This window comes from Lolium rigidum, chromosome 2 (genome assembly GCF_022539505.1).
Source record: "Lolium rigidum isolate FL_2022 chromosome 2, APGP_CSIRO_Lrig_0.1, whole genome shotgun sequence".
NCBI classification, from domain to species: domain Eukaryota; kingdom Viridiplantae; phylum Streptophyta; class Magnoliopsida; order Poales; family Poaceae; genus Lolium; species Lolium rigidum.
In genome coordinates, this window is record NC_061509.1 from 174755971 (window position 1) to 174772343 (window position 16373).

At 45.0% G+C, this 16373-nt stretch overlaps 1 long non-coding RNA gene across 2 annotated transcripts; it reads right to left on the reverse strand.

The window, feature by feature from the left end:
- Positions 1 to 14350: 14350 nt before the first annotated feature.
- On the reverse strand, positions 14351 to 15988 carry LOC124687724. Of its 2 annotated transcripts, XR_006998287.1 has the most exons (3): positions 15684 to 15988; positions 15464 to 15585; positions 14351 to 14634 (listed from the first exon to the last, which is right to left on the reverse strand). It is a non-coding gene; the product is annotated as an uncharacterized LOC124687724 (long non-coding RNA). The 2 variants fall into 2 exon arrangements; XR_006998286.1 differs by lacking the exon at positions 14351 to 14634 and having other exon boundaries at positions 14907 to 15585.
- Positions 15989 to 16373: the final 385 nt, after the last annotated feature.

Consider the following 16373-nt stretch of genomic DNA (forward strand, 5'->3'; position numbering starts at 1 on the left):
TGCACCACGTCCCGGCCACCATACGCGACGTTTTGGCCGCTTTCGTCGGGCTAGGTGGCCTCAAAAACGAGAAAAAAAAAGTTTTGACATGCACCACGGAGGGACCCAAAATCGTCGGCCATGGTACACCAGCAACCACGGCGCGACTTCAACTTCGTCGGCCATGGAAACTTTTCTTGTAGTGAAATGGCGGTTCCACAAATAAGTGGAATTCAAATCATTTGCCTTATGGCATTTTAGCGTCAGTGTTATGTATGTGTGTTTCACCATTAAGATTTATAATAACTTATCCATCGTACATGGAGTAATGTCATAATTTAAACAACTCATTGTTTTCATTTGACCAGAGCAAAATAACAATTATTAAGTTCTTTATTATAAATTCTAAGGGCTAGATAGAATGCCAACGATGAACATAATAACACTTTATTTTTGTTCCAGGCGTGCATTCCTATCATATTCCTTGTCAATCACTTAGGCCATTGAATTCTTGTATTGCGTTGTTTTTGTATGACACTTCATACCAACCAATATAGTACTAATACCCAAGAATTTCATAGTGTGACCTAACTAGGAATACAATCATAACATGTATATCATTTATATACATCCGAGCTAGACTTTCTAGTCTTTTCTTTCTTTCTCGCCAAAATATCTTTTGCAGCTTCTCTTTTAGCTTTCCTCATTATTCGTAAAAACACTTCAACATTAATACCTTCTAGGTTTGTTGGTCCGATACCAATAACCTTGAGGTTCTTATTTTGAAGTTGATCATCATATGACAAGTGTTCCGGATTTCACTATTAGTAACCTTGTAATATGATGAACAATTTCACTCATAATTTTATCCATCATATCATGAGGACTTTCCGAGACCATGTCTGTACATGCTAGACTCGTAAAGTTTAACCTTGGTATTTGCATGTGCAAATCTAGCTTGCACCCGTTGTATGCACACGTAGAATCTATCACACCCGATCATCACGTGATGCTTCGAAACGACGAGTCTTAGCAACGGTGCATATTAAGGATGGTCACTTCATGGATATGCGAATATCATTAGTGCCCCAATAGTTGGAGGATTGTGACGCCTTGCGTCTTCAACCTTCGTACATTCCCATAAAACTTATGAGTTCATGTAGTCTCACCAAATTATATTCTATCATCTTGCAATAAGGTCTTAGATATCACATATATCTCATACCTTGATTATTTCGAAAACTAAATTTTCAGCTCCTTACTTTTCAAACAGATTTGAACTTCAAGTTTCACGGAGACAAGATAACTTTAGGTACTAATTGAAACCATAGCTCTTTGAATCAACAATGTGAGGTTTACTAAAAGTTTGCAATAGGACTTAATCAATTCTTGATTCTTTAACAATACGGTACCAATCCGTAAAGTTTCTTGTCAGATTTTAACAAGATTTCTATCTCAATTACAAGACTAGCGCATGGTAGAAAACGGATGCCAATACTACAAAATTAATTCAAAATACTACTCGGACTATGTTTATGATAATTAGTTCATGTTTTAATCTAATTACTAATGAACTCCCACTTAATACAACATCCCTCATAGTTGTTAAGTGGTACACGATCCAAATCCACTACACCAAAACCGATCATCACGTGAGATGATGTAGCTTCAATAGTGAACATCAAAATGTTGATCATATCATCCATATGACTCGTGTTCAACCTTTCGGTTTCCGTTGTCCCGAGGCCATGTCCGTACATGCTAGGCTCGTCAAGCAAACCCAAGTATTCCGCGTGTGCAACATGGCTTACACCCGTTGTATGTGAACGTTGAGTCTATCACATCCGATCATCACGAGATGCTTCGAAACGACGAACCGTACAACGGTGCATACTAGGGGAGAACACTTTATTATCTTGATATTAATGTGAGGGATCATCTTATAATGCTACCGTCGCGATCTAAGCAAAATAAGATGCATAAAAGGATTAACATCACATGCAGTTCATATGTGATATGATATGGCCCTTTTGTCTTTGCGCCTTCGATCTTCATCTCTAAAGCACGGACATGATCTCCATCATCAACGGGCATGATCTCCATCATCGTCGGCGTAGCGTCAAGGTTCATGGCGCCGTCTTCATGGTTGTTCACCTCATGCAGCAACTATTACAACTACTTTGAAATACTACTCAACATGAAATTAAAGACAACCATAAGGCTCCTGCCGGTTGCCACAATACAATAATGATCATCTCATACATATTCATCATCACATTATGGCCATATCACATCACCAAACCCTGCAAAAACAAGTTAGACGTCTCTAATTTGGTTTGCATATTTTACGTGGTTTAGGGTTTTCGAGTAAGATCTAATCTACCTACGAACATGAACCACAACGGTGATACTAGTGTTGTCAATAGAAGAGTAAATTGAATCTTCACTATAGTAGGAGAGACAGACACCCGCAAAGCCTCTTATGCAATACAAGTTGCATGTCGAACGAGGAACAAGTCTCATGAACGCGGTCATGTAAAGTTAGTCCGAGCCGCTTCATCCTACTATGCCACAAAGATGCAAAGTACTCAAACTAAAGATAACAAGAGCATCAACGCCCACAAAACCATTGTGTTCTACTCGTGCAACCATCTATGCATAGACACGGCTCTGATACCACTCGTAGGATAACGTTGCATAGAAAACAAAAATTTTCCTACCGCGAACACGCAATCCAAGCCAAGATGCAATCTAGAAGACGGTAGCAACGAGGGGATATCGAGTCTCACCCTTGAAGAGATTCCAAAGCCTACAAGATGAGGCTCTTGTTGCTGCGGTAGACGTTCACTTGCCGTTTGCAAAAGCGCGTAGAAGATCTTGATCACGATCGCTTCCGGCGCCACGAACGGGCAGCACCTCCGTACTCGGTCACACGTTCGGTTGTTGATGAAGACGACGTCCACCTCCCCGTTCCAGCGGGCAGCGGAAGTAGTAGCTCCTTCTTGAATCCGACAGACACGACGGCGTGGTGTCGGTGGTGGTGGAGAAATCCGGCGGAGCTTCGCTTAAGCGTGCGGGATGTGGTGGAGGAGAGAGACCGCTAGGGTTTGGGGAGAGAGGGGGTTGGGCGCCGGCCCTCTAAGGGGTGCGGCCAAGGCTGAGGCTTGAAGTGGTCAGCCCCCTCTCCTATGCCCCTCATTATATAGGTGGAAGCACCAAGAGTTCTAGTCCAAGTCTTTGAATAAGACCCCAACACTAAAACCTCCCATATGTGGGAAACCTACTCAAGGAGGGAGTCCTACCCAAGGTGGGACTCCCACCTTTCCTTGAGGTGGGTTGGCCGGCCACCCTAGGGGAGTCCACCTTGGACTCCTCCCCTTTAGGGTTGGCTGGTCATGCAAGGTGGAGTCCCTCCGGGACTCTACTTTCCATGGTGATTTCTTCCGGACTTTTCTAGAACCTTCTAGAACCTGCCATAAATGCACCGGATCATTTCCAAACTTGGAATATGACTTCCTATATATGAATCTTATTCTCCGGACCATTCCGGAACTCCTCGTGATGTCCGGGATCTCATCCGGGACTCCGAACAAATATTCGAACTCCATTCCATATTCAAGTTCTACCATTTCAACATCCAACTTTAAGTGTGTCACCCTACGGTTCGTGAACTATGCGGACATGGTTGAGTACTCACTCCGACCAATAACCAATAGCGGGATCCGGAGATCCATAATGGCTCCCACATATTCAACGATGACTTTAGTGATCGAATGAACCATTCACATACGATACCAATTCCCTTTGTCACGCGATATTTTACTTGTCCGAGGTTTGATCTTCGGTATCACTCTATACCTTGTTCAACCTCGTCTCCCGACAAGTACTCTTTACTCGTACCGTGGTATGTGGTCTCTTATGAACTTATTCATATGCTTGCAAGACATTAGACGACATTCCACCGAGAGGGCCCGGAGTATATCTATCCGTCATCGGGATGGACAAATCCCACTGTTGATCCATATGCCTCAACTCATACTTTCCGGATACTTAATCCCACCTTTATAACCACCCATTTACGCAGTGGCGTTTGATGTAATCAAAGTACCTTTCCGGTATAAGTGATTTACATGATCTCATGGTCATAAGGACTAGGTAACTATGTATCGAAAGCTTATAGCAAATAACTTAATGACGAGATCTTATGCTACGCTTAATTGGGTGTGTCCATTACATCATTCATACAATGATATAACCTTGTTATTAATAACATCCAATGTTCATGATTATGAAACTAATCATCCATTAATCAACAAGCTAGTTAAGAGGCATACTAGGGACTCTTTGTTTGTCTACATATCACACATGTACTAATGTTTCGGTTAATACAATTATAGCATGATATATAAACATTTATCATAAACATAAAGATATAAATAATAACCACTTTATTATTGCCTCTAGGGCATATCTCCTTCAGAGAGGCTTCCTCGTAGAAGAGGGAATAGATCCTCGTGGAGAGGCCTCCTCGTAGAAGAGGGAATAAATCCTCATGGAGAGGCCTCCTCGTAGAAGAGGGAATAGATCCTCGTGGAGAAGCCTCCTCGTAGCAGAGGGAATAGATCCTCGTGAAGAGGCCTCCTCGTATAAGAGGGAATAGATCCTCGTGAAGAGGGAATAAGTCCTTCTACAAAATGATAAAACATGTCGTTATGTGGGGGAACGTTCCCCTAGGAGGGAAGGAGCCTATCATGAATGACAGGAGCTTCTTGCGATGTCCCCTTCACGAAGGCCTTCATGAGGGGTGGAGTGCCACCCCGAGTGGGGTCGGCTATGTGAATCCCTTTGGGGGATGTCCTCGTTGAGAGAGAAGCATCACCTCAGAGAGGCTTGCCATGGTTCCGCGTTGGGTTGCAACGCCACCTCGAAAGGGGCTTTCCATTGTCACGCGTTTGGTTGTAGTGCCACCTCGAAAGAGGCTTTCCATTGTCCCGTGTTGGGTTGCAACTGAAACTGCATGGAGCCCCCATGTGTGGTTTTGGTAATTAATGACAATCCCTATGAACTAATGTTTGCATTGAGTTATATTTGTAGGAGTTTTCCATAGGCAATGCTTGAACCATATGTTGGCTTCATGGTTGCAATAAGAAGAAAATGATGAAGAATATCAAGTGTTAAGTATGTCTTGAAGATGAAGATGAAGATGAAGTGAGCCCTCAAGTTTAACTTCAAGACATCAACATGATGAAGAATGAAGAAATGAAGTGCAAGTTCAAGATGAGCCAACTCGAAGAGAGCATATGCTTGAAGCTTGCCATCCATATGGTGATCATCGATATGTGAAGATGCGCCGAAGAAGAAGCTCTCCCATTGTGGATTATGGGGGAGCAATCTGAAAGACCTCGTCAAGCAAGCACAATCAACAAAGGCGTTCCATCTTGTTTTCAATCAAGATTGTCATCATCGAGCTCAAGTGGAACGCGCAAGGTTAAGGTTTGCTCTTGATAGGGTTTCTTTATTACCGGTCTCATGGTGTAGTTGGAGACCGGTTTATAGTTTAGTTGTCGTACTATCAAAGAGGGCTCTCAAGTGAGTAACTCGATCGTATCTTTCAGAGGGAGCTCAAACCGTTGCATCTTTGAATCATCTTTCTTGGTTGTTATTTTGATCTTATCCTTGTGGTGTTTTAGAGCTAGTTGTTATTTCCATGATAAGCTCTTGTTAATTGAAAATGGATTTCGCATATATCACTTGTTGCGTTTTCGATATCGGTGATTTTCTCGGTTTCTCGTATTGAGGGGTTGCACCTCTAAAATTTATAGAAATCATCCCCATTTGTTTCCTAATTTCACTTTTTGTTGGGGTAGATCATGTCGCCCTCTTTAAAACAAAATTGGTTTCACTCCATTCGGAATTCCCAAACTCAAGATATGGCTTTTCTAATTTGCACCTTGTTTAGTTTTAAAAAGAAAAGAAAAACGAGGTGGGCTGCCATGTGCGCACCGGTGGTACCGCTCTAGCTGGACCGGTGCCACCGGTACCACTGCTATTGCTACCGCTACCACTACCGTTGCCCGCGCTTGTTTACAGTAGCCCACACTCAATGACTGGTACCAGTACAGGTGGTACCGGCCAGCCATTACCGGTGGTACCGGTGTCGTCCTGGCCGAGCCCGGCGGGCAGATTTTCTGCCCCCTTTTTAAAGCCTATTTTTCTCTCTCTTCAGCGCTTCTTCTTCCTCTCTCTCGCTCTCTCTCTCCCTCTCTCTCTCTTAAGCTCCTCCACCATTGTTGTTGATCTTTGAGCTTGAGATCTTTCACCCCAATGATTCTTACATCTATTTGAGAGGAAGTTTGAGGAGATCTAGATCCACATTTTGAGCAACCAAATCATCTCTTTGTGAGTAAATCTTTGGGATCTAGATCTTGGAGAATTTTTTGTTCTCCTATTTGTTCTTCCTCTCCTATTCCCCCAATAGCTTTTGTAGCTTTGTTGGAATTTGAGAGAGAAGGATTTGAGCAACTTTGTGGTGTTCTTGCCATTGCATTTGGTGCATCGGTGTGAGTTCTCAACGGTGATTCGTGGAAGTGAAATCAAGAAAGTTGCTACCCTTGAGAACCCTAGACGGATTTGAGGCCTTTGTGGCGATTTGTTGGGAGCCTCCAATTAAATTGTGGATGTGTGCCCCAACCTTTGTAAGGCTCGGTTTCCGTCTCGAAGGAAATCCCTTATTGGAACCATGACCTAGGCCTTTGTGGCGAAGGTTACCGGAGAATAAGGTGAAGCCTTTGTGGCGCTCGGTGTGTGGTGTGACTACCGCATCTTGGGGTGAGGCCTTTGTGGCGTTGGTGTGCATCGAACAACCACACCTCAAGGTGAGGCCTCTTGTGGCTTCCAGGAGCATTAAGCCACCGCACCTCTCTAACGGAGATTAACACTCGCAAGAGTGTGAACTTTAGGATAAATCATCATCTCCTGTGTGCCTCAGTTATCTCTATATCCGATCTCTTTACTTATGCACTTTACTTTGTGATAGCCTTCGTGCTTCAAATTATATATATATATATATATATATATATATATATATATATATATATATATATCTTGCTATCACATAATTGCTTATCTTGCTTAGCATAAGTTGTTGGTGCACATAGGTGAACCATACTATATAGCTTTTGGCTTGACAAAGTAACACTAGTTTTATTCCGCATTTGTCAAGCTCATCTAGGAATTTTTTTTAACCTCCTATTCACCCCCCTCTAGGCGATATTTGTGCCCTTTCAACAACGCCACCTCGAAAGAGGTTTGCCATTGTCCCGCGTTGGGTTGCAGCGCCACCTCGAAAGAGGCTTGCCATTGTGTCTTGACTCCCTTTGGGGGAGGCCCTCGTTGAGAGGGAAGCGCCACCTCGAAAGAGGCTTGCCATTTTTCCCGCGTTGGGACCACAGTGCTACCCCGAAAGAGGCTTGCCATTGTAATTCCCTTTGGGGGACTTCCTCGTGATGAGGGTGGGCGCCACCTCTAGCGCGAGGCTTGCCATCCGGCTGCAGCGCCACATCAAAAGGCTTGCCGGGTAGTTCCCTTTGGGGGACTTCCTCGCGAGGTGATCAGCCTCGCAAGGGCATAGAATTGTTTCTCGCGTTGGGTTAGCAGCGCCACCTCGAAAGGCTTGCCATATTTTTCTTGGGTGTGTTTTATTAAGAGGTTACCTGAGAGCCCTGCCTCTTTGGGGTGCGAGACGTGGGGCTTCCTCTTGGTTGTCTCTTGCTGGGATTTCCTTGATGGAGACGGACCTCGTCGACGACCCCTATGTCATGTTTAATAGAACAACAGATGGGAATAGCTGAAGCTGAACTAGAATGCGACGCGATCCTAACACCGACGTACTTCCCTTTCTGGAGCCATACAGGTTACCTGGGGAACGGCGCCCCCCAAACGAGGGGGCTAGGAGGCGTACCGAAGACCCGCATGGGGGGAGGTGTTAGGCGACGCCCTCTGCAGCCCCTTGTCTCGTGCACCTCACTCAGAGAGGCGCCACGAGAACAATTCCTTTAGGACTCAGCAGCAGCTTGCGATGTGTCTCTGTTCAGCTTCGATGTGCTTGTTGATGATACGGAACAACCTACTAGTAGGGGTGAATTTGTGGCGTGCCAGCGCTTCCCTCACTCCGAGGCGAGAGGTTCCAGCAAAGAAGGCGCTCGTGATGTCCTTGCTGAAGATGTTGGGAATTCGGTCCAGGACCAAGCGGAAGCGCCGACTGTAGTCCCGCAAAGACTCTACAGACCCCTGGACCACAACTCTCGGATCCTTTTTCGAGGGTGGACGCTCGTGGTTCACCGCGAAACAGGCGATCAAGCGTTCACAGAGGTTACCCCACGAGGACACGAACGTCTCCAGAGGCTCTCCAATCATTGGCGGGTTGGCTCGTTCAGGGCCCTGGGAAAACCGTGCGCCAGGACACGGTGGTCTCCCTTGCTGCGAGGACAGCCGTGGTGTAGCGTTGTAAGAACTCCAGAGGGTCGGCGAGGCCGTCGTAGCGCCGGAGCGTTTCGGGGTTGAAACTCCTGGGCTACGCGACGTAGTGTAGGCTCTAGCGTAGGAACGGGCATGTGACGTCGTAGGCCCGCCGAGCTTTCACTCGTATCCTGCATCCTACCGTGGCGACAATTCGGACGCACGCTCGCGGAGCCTCCATTGGCACCCTAGGTTACACCGGGCGCAGCCATGTGCCTGCTCGGCATAGCCCCCTTGTCCCTCCGGGGAAGAGGGTGCCATGTACGCACCTTCCTAGATCCACGAATGGCCTCGGCTCGCAGGACCCGGGGCATCTCCTGCCCCTTGGGGGCCGTTCTCCGTGGTTAGGGGCGGGGGAGCCCCGAACAAGCAACTCCCTTGCTCGGCGCGGAGAGGACGCACACTCGGGGATCCGTGAGCCCCCTAGGCCCTTGCCGGGCGACGGGGGAAGCAGAACGAGGGAGCAGCGGTGCGCTCCAAGCAGATCTCCAGGGCGCCAAGCAGGGAGCAAAGGCGCCTGTTGCCTTCCATGCCGACGAGGTACTCGAAGACGTGCTTTAGCCCCCTACCTAGCGCGCCAGCTGTCAAGGGTTTCGGTATCCGACGGGACTTGGGTACCTCGTCAAGACCCTCCAAGCTCAACGTCGACACGGGGAAGCAGGAGCAACGCGAGGACGACACGACAGAGAGAGACACAGTGTTTACCCAGGTTCAGGGCCCTTGTGGTGAGGTAAAACCCCTACGTCCTGCCTTGGAGTGGTATTGATCTTGCTCCGAGAGGAGTATGGTGTACAGGGTGGTGAAGCCTCTCTTCCCCCATCTGCTCTAAGTAGAAGACGATGGCATCTAGCGAGCATCTTCTAGGGATCTAGAGGGACAGCAAAAGACCGACCTCTTCTACTGGGCACCTGCCTCTCCTTTTATAGAGGCCTTGGCCCTCCTCTCCAAGAAAGCTTGGCTGAGGGGTAACCAGGGTACGACCCAAGGAAGAGGACAACTGTCCTAACCTACTTGCACCGTCCACCCCCGCACCTTTAGGAAAAGGGGGGCAATGGACAACTCACTCCGTGTAGGCAAACTTGGACCTTCACTCCTCTTCTGTCCGCGTCATGGCTGGTGTCATCCTTGTGTAACGTTGCTCCTACGCCACTTTCCCGAGACGACATCTTGATGGCATATTTGAAGATACCTCTCATGGAGGGAAGCTCCGCGAGGCCTTGTGATAGCCTTGAAACGGCTAAGTCTTGAACCCTTCATGAGGTACCCCTTGGCGAGGTACACCACCGCTCGCGGAGACCTCCTGTCTCTTGGAGAGATGATCCTTGTCTTCTGTTAGTGGGCCGCTGCAAATACCCAACAGCAGGTGTACATGGTACCTGGGTTCCATAACACCGACATACATGATTAGTAATTACAAGACTCCCCCAAATCCATCTAAAAAAGACTCCACTAAATCCAAAGTTTTAAATAGCCTAGCTATAGCCCAGCTATATAGCCTTTTAGCAAAACTACCGTTGAGGCTATGTCATTTATAGGCTAAATGAGAAAAAAAAACCCTGCTAATAGCCGGCTATAGCCATATTTAGCCCCTTATTAGCCTTTAATTTAGCCGCTAAACCTTCTATATTTTGAATTTCTCTTTTTTCTCGTTTTCTAAAATTTGCGTTCAATATGATTAGATAAAACTCGGTGAGTTGAATAATTAAATACTTGTTTTCCTTGAATAGTTACATAAGTTGTATCACGAATCACATTTGAGTTAAAGTTTTTCTTTTTTGGTAAGATATGACTAAAATATTCTAAATTTTTGAAAACCGCTAAATGGAATAGCCCGTTATAGCCTTTTATAGCCTCCAAAAATATCGCGGTTAAATGAGATAGCCGACTATTTTAAACTATTCCCAAATCCCCCATATCTCAGAAATTGAGTTTTGAGTCCCATCGAGAAAGCCGGGCCGAACCAAGCCATCTCTCGCCGGCATTGCTGGTTGGAGATGGCTGTGGGGAGGAGCCAGATCTAGTAGGATAGGTAGTAGCTTAGGATTTGGTCCCGTTGTGGCATCTTGGAGTAGGTTGATAGATCTTTTTGGCCAGATCTGCTGCGTCTTTGTTCGGGTTTTCTTCCCTGCATCACTTTGGTGGCAGGAGTTAGGGCAAGTGGAGGAGCTACGGCCGAGCATCTCCGCAGATAAGGCTTTGTGGAGCTTCTTCATTGGGACATTGGTTGTTGGGATTCTCCACCGCGTCTCCGAGGAGGAAGACGAAAGGGGAGAGATCCAACACGAGCTCTATCAATAAGCGCATCCATCTCCTTCTCAGTTTCCTAAGAGCTCTACTTGCTCTCTTGGCCGGCTGTGGGGACGAGGTGAAAGGGAGAAGAGTGCTTTGGCCGCTAGCGTTGGAAGATGGTGAGAGATTTAGGCACCACTTTAACATGTTGAACAATCTCGGCGGTACAAGTTCGACCGCCAACTCAGATGGCCGAAGGGCGGCTGCCAGTCACCCACATCTACTACTGGCGCTTGTTCAACCTCCACGTCGAGGCCTTATGAAGGACGCAAGGTGGCACACATCTTCTACTCCAGACAAAGTGGTAGTCCCCAGTGAAGAAGGCCGCTGTGTTGTTCTAAGTTCTCCGGCGGTGTCAAAGGACCCGATGGATTTTACTAGCCTACTTTACAGAGGATCTTTTTGTAAAATGTAACCACACCACTTTTGCGAATAAAAGTATCCTCTCCCACAAAAAAAAAGATTACTAATTACAACATGAAATACAACGATATCACTTCCAATTTTGCATTATGTCCAAAATGACATATGATCAGAGTTCAATTTGCACAATCAAACCATCGAAAAAATAGTACAACTAGCACCATTCCATGACCGGGTGCGCAAAAATAACAGTTCAACCTGCGGATTGCACCAGTACTAGTTCACCATGTTACATGGGTTAGAAACACTCTACCTATGCTCTCAAAGGCTCGTGCTAAGCGCATCAATTATTACCTCACAGCTCGGTTAACTTATGATGGGATGATAAAAAAACCCAGAAAAGATCTTATCTGGAGGTAGCTTTTGGCTCTTTGGGTCTGTAATAATAGGCTCAGAAATGTTTTAAGATGTTGGTCTGGAGGCTGTTCGTTTAGTTTAGTTTCAGCTTTTACATTCCCTGCTTCAAGACTTCAAATTCTCTGAATTTGCCTTGGAGTAGAAACAGTATGGTTTCGTTTCTTGAAATGGAATTGGAGAGAGAGATCCCAGTTGATCAAGAAAAGAAAGTCATGGATGGCTCTGTCAATAGGATGCAATGGCTTTCCTGTAAAAAAATGCATGTTTAACAATCCATGTAACCTTCTTTCTGGTGATGTTGAAAATAGTTGACAAGGAAGCATTGGAGGCTTGTTACCCAATGAAAAAGCAAGTTTGTGCCGATATCAATCATCAAACACACTAGTATAACTTGTAACCTTCGAAAGTTATTGGAGTTGCCTGATTCAGTTGATGAGTTCAAGCAACGTACGTACTCTCAATTTCCGTTTAATTGATTTCTTTCCTTCTACTTCTTACTGTCTTCCGGATTGTACATATTTCTCTGCTTAATCAGAGTGGAGAGCCAACATCTGCTAGACTTTCAGGGGAAAAAAGCCGCACTGCAGTTTTTTTTTTGTGATAATGAAGAACACTACTACTTCTCCCAGCCTAACGAATCATGGATGCACACAGCTTGACTCAATAACTTAGTAACAACACTTACAGATCGCTACAAAAATCACTCATCTCGCGTATTGCACCAACAGTAGAGACAACACTTAATATCGCTGATGAGTGGTAGATTTTTTTTTTGGCCTCTTATGAATCCCTTAGGATTCCTTTGATTAATAGGATAGGAAAATCATAGGATTGAGATATCGTGCATACTTAAATCCTATGGAAAGATAAAGTGTGTTTAATTGTAGCAGAAATAATTTTTCATGAGGTATGATCTTTTTTTTTTGTAGGATTTACACTACAAGATTTCTATAGGATATGTTCCTATGAATCAAACAACTTATATAGGAATTTTTTCTATAAGATCTAAATCCTACACAATTCCTATAAAAATGCTATGAATCAAAAGGGCCCTTAGTCTCTACATGTCTTTGGAGGACCTACGTTTCCCTTTCCACCTGGAAAAATTCTTTTTTGGGTACAAAGAAGAGATGCTTGGCTTAGTTCATGTATTGTGTACTTCCCACATACCTTTAGGAAGATGCATATAGTTATGTGTCGCTTCTCGGAATCCTTTAAATGTACCTAACCTCTTCTAAGATAGAACCAAGTAACAACAAAGGGTTAGTGCATAGCTACAAGCATGTGTAGACATGTGCAAAGAGATGAATCATTTACAATCACGACATCATGAGCTGCATGCATGACATATTGACATGTAGTAGCAAAATATTTCTTATGAATCATTTACAATCACAAAATCATGAACTGCATGTATGCCATTTAGTACCAAAATATTTCTTCATTCATAAACCAAAAAGGCGCCAAATCACCTTATATTTCGCAGCATACTAGCATATTATAACACTCCCTCCGCCCCAACGAAGGTGTCTAAGGTTTGTCAAATTTAGAAGTATCTAGATGCTATCTGGTGTCTAGATACATTTAAATTTTGACAATTCTTAGACAACTTTCGTGGCATAGAGGGAGTACAATTAACATCGATCCTATCAAATAGACCTCTATGTCATGTAAGGAACAATGTCTGTAGTTGCTTCTCGATGCGCAATGGAGCTCAAACTGATTAAGATTGTCCTACTGTTTAGTTAATATCTCACTTTGCCTTATGCTAAGTGAAAATGACAATATCTTATGGTTTATTCCGTATAAAAGGGAGTTTATGGGAAAAACTATTAAGTTGCCGCATATAATTTAGAGTTTCAGTGAAAATTAGAGCATATGACAAACATAGACACACGACTAGAGTTCGGAGCCCCCATTTTCGATAAAATTATCGAGAGAATCAATAGGACCATTACAAGCAAAATGCATTGCCTGCATAAGAACTAGGGGACACTATTATTGTGTCTTGGAGCGAGGCGTGGGCAACGACGGAGCAGACAGCCTCAACTGCAACGTCTTCTATCAGCAGTCTAGGATTTTATTTATGTTTTTAGTTTAAATTCTGCGAACTATTGTACAAACTTCAATGAAAATCAGTGTCTTTTATCTCTCAAAATTTTAAATTGTATTGGGGATGAACTATTCGGGTGCGTGTAGTGGTCCCCAATAACCCATCATTTGTTGCCGGCATCCCCAATAGCTCTCTGCCGGCGCGCCTACGGTTTGGGGCGCGGCGGTGGAGATGCTCTTAGTGCACCAGGTTCTTGGTCAAAGCTGACATTGTTACGGATGATGACAACAAGAGGCCTTTCGGTCACCAGCCGAAGAGGCTTTCGGTTTGTCCATGGCAGCCATCGGCCGGCAAGGGTCCAAAGATGACTAGGCGGCAGCAGCTTAGAAGTTAGAATAGATCGAGGCATCTAGTTGTTTTTCTTGTGTTCCTCAGTTTTGAAAAAAGAGGTTGGGACCTTTTACATAATACCAAGAAAACACTTAAGTTTTGGCAAACACTGGTATTAAAAGTGCAGTTTTATATATGTTGTAGCCAAACACCTCAAATTATTTAAAACCATAGTGTTATTTTTACAAACTGTAGCACTCATAGAATACTTTGCTACCAAACACAACCTAACCTTTCTACGACAGAACCATGTAATTGCAGAAGGTTAAAGCATAGGTACAAGCTTGTGTACATATGTGCCAACAGATGAATCATTTATAATAATGAAATCAGGAACTGCGTACGTGACATGTAGAAGCAAAATATTTATTTCTATTCCTAAACCAAAAACGCGCCAAATTACTTAATATTTTGCAGAATACTAGCACATTCATACATAATACAATTGACATCGATCCTATCAAATTAGTAGACCTCTATGTCATGCAAGGAACAATGTCTGCAGTTGTTTCTCGATGTGCAATGGAGCTCAATCACATTAATTTTGTTTAGTTTATATCCCATTTGCCTTATGCCAAGTGCAAGCGAGTGGCAGTAGCACATGCACAAGCACTGAGGTTCCTCATCTGCTGGTCAAATTCCAAAGAACATATACTGTGACTGGGAAGGGTTATTGAGTATTAAAGGGAGTGAATGGGAAAAACTATCTAACTGCCGCATTTAGATTAAAGTTTAGGTGAAAACTAGAGCATATGAGTATGACAAACAGAGACACGACTAGAGTTGGGAGCCCCCATTCTTGATAAAATTTTCAAGAGATTCAATAGGAACATACAAAAAGCAAAAAAAATGCATTAGGTATAAGAACTAGGGGGCACTAAAAATGTGTCTTGGAGTATGTGAAAATAACGTCATTAGACTGTGACATGACCTTCTCTACATGGTGCATCTTTCTGTTTCGGATAACATGTTGATCATACTACATTGTAGATTGGCATTTGCATTCAAGATCGAAGACCAAAACAACCAACATTTCTGGATGGACTACTACATCTGAGAAAATTAAAATAAGAGAGTATCATTTTATCTCTCAAATGCAATCTAACTCCTAACGTTTTTTTGCTTTCATTCTGATTAATCAAGAAGTAAAACAGCAGGAGTTGTAGTTTGTAGATCTCTCCTAAACCAACTGATCGGCTGACGCTTGCTGCAAGCGTGTTCACACTGGAAGTGTTCTAGAGACAAGACAAGTACACGCACGGCCGCTTTCGATGTGAAGATAAGTACAAGACGACAGAGGTCTCCAATGGAACAGTGACTCCACAGTGACCTAGCTAGTGCCTACCCTTGTCTGGAGGTAGCTAATTACTACTAGAAGCAGCAACGCCACGTGTAGGAGAATTGAAGAACATAGAGACAGCATGCTGCACTGCTGCACAAGAAATCTGCACTTACCTGGTCTCTGAGCATGCTGGAGTCAAGTGGTAAACAGATCTGAGCGATCCGTGCATTTCCTCTGCCTTCCCCTTATCATCAGTAGGTTGATCTGTTATCAAAACAACTCCGAGTACTGGTTCCTGGTAGACGAAAGCAAGAGGATCGAAACATGTAAGTAGAGAAGTAGATCTGGTAGAAATTGATAAATAATCGTGCATTTGGCCGTGACTAGAATTACCTTTGGTTCTTCAAGATCCGAAATTCTTGGGAACCTGCAGGTTGGATCGATCAGCGGCGCAGTAAATGCTTTCCATCTTCCCAAGGAGGTCGCAGCAGATAACGGTTGAATTGAATCCCCTCGGAAACGATGAACGAATCTGTGAAAGCAAAAGGCCTCTTCGTACGAAGCGAGAGGCGGAAAGGGAGGGAATCCGTGCGGGAAAGCGTACGCACGCGCGCGCAGCGCCGTACCGCGTACCAGTCTCCACTAAAATGGAAACTTTCCGAGGCACGAAATTGCGAGGCTGTTCTACTTCTACGGCGGCATAGAATGACAGCAGGCACGGGGACGGAGACGGAAACGGAGACGGACGGGGTCATGTGCGGTGGCGGAGAGCGCCGGCCGGCGCGGTGGGCGCGGCGGCGGCGGCGTGCTAGCGAAGCTAGCTTGGGCCAAAAGGAGGAAGAGGGAAGCGGGAGAGTGTGGATGACAGGAAGAGCAGTGAGCACGCGGCCGCGACGGCACACCCGGGCGGTGCCGTAACGACCGGCCGTGTGCTCACTCTCTTCTGTCACCGCCCAGCGCCCCACTCCGGTCCTCGGCCTAGCTAGCTCGCAGGCGCACGACGCGCCGCCGCGACCACCGCACCGGGTCGGAGTTGTGAGATCGGTGGGGGTGGGGGAGATGGGAACGGTAGAGTGTTGGGAG